Source organism: Anoplolepis gracilipes, chromosome 9 (assembly GCF_047496725.1).
Source record: "Anoplolepis gracilipes chromosome 9, ASM4749672v1, whole genome shotgun sequence".
In the NCBI taxonomy this organism is placed as follows: domain Eukaryota; kingdom Metazoa; phylum Arthropoda; class Insecta; order Hymenoptera; family Formicidae; genus Anoplolepis; species Anoplolepis gracilipes.
In genome coordinates, this window is record NC_132978.1 from 11,173,574 (window position 1) to 11,176,230 (window position 2,657).

Here is a 2,657-nt window from a genome sequence, read left to right on the forward strand (position 1 = left end):
TATATTTGCAATTACTTCTGTTCTTTTTTTCGACTAAATTTAAGAATATTATAATGATCTGCCTTTAATGTATGATATACTTGTGTATAGATATTTTTGTAACATATATGACAATTTTTAAGGAGGTAAATTGTAAAAGATATATAAGAATTTATTTATAGATAGATTATTATCTTTATTCATAGCTTGCAAAACAGATATTTATTTAAAAAATGTATATTCTATTTTTATATGCAAATTAATGATATAATGATTGTCGAGTGTGTAATGAAACATAATGTAAGTTACAACATGTATAAAGCTTGCTCGGGGCGTAGTTTAGAGTTACCAACTAGTTTCACAATATGATCACAAAGTAATTAAGAATATATCAGCAGATAATGAATCATAACATGCTGCATGAATGGTCGATAGCCAACGAGTGTTAAAATGATTTTGTCGCCTTCACTCTATTAAGCATATCCCCCCCCCCCCTCCCCATGCTGTTTCATATATCAAAGGATATATATCGTACATTGCAACGCATTCGAACAATAGCACTTTCAAATACATAATGGTTCTCCATCAGTTAGATCATTGAACTTTCAAACTGCAATAATATTTCTATCATCAGATTTTATGCGGTTTTCATTACATGCATTTTATTACATGTCACTATTTTCCAAAAAAAACAAATAAGCAAATTTTAAGAAATTTTTACAGAGGATCTAAAATAAATTAATTCAATTATCACCATGATAGAAAAATAGGGGAAAATACAGTAATATGGTTTATTCTAATCTGAGGACTAATCAGAATCACATAGTTATAATTTTTTAGTTATAATATTGAATAATTTTTTAAAACGAGATAAAAATATGATGGATATTGCATGTGTAAAGTATTAATTATGATCTATTTTGTCAATTGGATTGTGGATTGTCATTTTATATTATTTATTGTTACAATTTTTATATCATTATATTAATTATTTATTATATTTATTAATTATATTTTTATATAATTGTATTAAAATTATTTATATAGATATATTTTTTAAATTAATGTATTCTTATTACATTTTGCATTTTTTGAAAAATATTTTATACTAAAAATCAATTAACAATTAGCTTCTTCCAATAAAGTCTTTTGCTGAACAATCTTTATTTTTATAACACATTCTGCTTCTGTTGCATTTAGTAAACAAACGATTACACGATCGATTCAATCGACTAGACTAGAAGACTGTTATACTTTCTCTTTGTACATTACTTCCACTCGCTCCATTTATATCGGCACGTCAGACACGTCGTTATTCAATTCGCGCCGTGGTGATTTGTAAAGTTTATGAATACAAATTAAACTGGACGTAGATTTAAAAGCGCGACGAGACATTATCGTGAGTCGGGAATCGCCGAATGAAACAGAAAAGAAGAAAATGCGAGAAGCAGTGCGAGTAGCGACGACGCATGATGAGGATAAAAGTGCGTGTTGCAGTGAACGATAGATCTTCATTAGAATACGACGCTGTATAAGTCACGCGACGGGGGGCAGGGCGACTTTTAGCCACCCTCGTAATTCTCCAGCACGTATTATGCGCACCACTGTACGGATACATGATAATGACCACGTGGTACGGATAATTTCTTTGCCATCAAGTGCCACACGATCTGATCATTAATTATATATTGCAAAATATTCTTAAATTACTTATTTATGATATTAATTAATTAAATTTTTTTTCAGTTGAAAAATATATAATAAAATAAAGATATGTGCAAGAGCGTAATAAATATATTTATCTGGGGTTAGATATTTGGTAATTTAATTAAATATTTAATAAAAAGCTTTTTTTTAAATACAGATTATGTAAAAATTTATAAAATAAAAATTTGATTGATATGAAGCTTATCTCTGTTGAACAATGTGATATACTCAAGTCGGGGATGTAGCTCAGTGGTAGAGCGTTCGCTTTGCATGTGAAAGGTCCCGGGTTCGATCCCCGGCATCTCCAATTTTTTGTTTGTTTATCCCTTTTTACTTTTTTTTTCTATAATAAATAAGTAGTAAATGTAATTTTTACTTATTATGCTACATCCTTGATTTTTTGTTTATCATTTTTTTTCATTCGACTGAGAAATGAGCACAGATAAGAGATAATGTAGATATTTGTATATAATATCCGTATTCTCTTCCTTCCTATATTTTTACATAATATAAGAGTAACGTACAGTATCTGTTATTTTTATTTAAAATACATAAATTGATTCGCACATAACAGCCTTAGCTACACAGAAAAAAAGAATATTCTTATTTTGACAATATCTTTAGTTTCAACATGTAAATCTTGAAATGAGATTATTTTGCGTTAAACAAAGAAAATTTACTTGGATGAAGACATTTTATATAGTTCAACCAAGAAAAATATATTCTTGTTATTTAAGAATAATTTTCTTGAATGGAGAGGATAAAATTTTGGATAGAATATAACACATGTTCAAATCGAAGATTATAATTTTCTTAGAGTTAAAATAATTATTTTATTTTTTAAATAACAATTGTAGTATAATAAGATAACAATTGTAGTGAAATAAGATTAATATTGTTGAAATTTAAGATTATTAAATTCTTCTAAGAAGATTATAAATTGTTGCATACATATGAAACAATGAAACCTA

General features: G+C 27.4%; 1 non-coding gene across 1 annotated transcript; it reads left to right on the forward strand.

Annotated features, from left to right (window-relative positions):
• Window positions 1–1,921: 1,921 nt before the first annotated feature.
• On the forward strand, window positions 1,922–1,993 carry Trnaa-ugc (transfer RNA alanine (anticodon UGC)). Its single transcript has one exon. It is a non-coding gene; the product is annotated as a tRNA-Ala (tRNA).
• The last annotated feature ends 664 nt before the right edge of the window (window positions 1,994–2,657 follow it).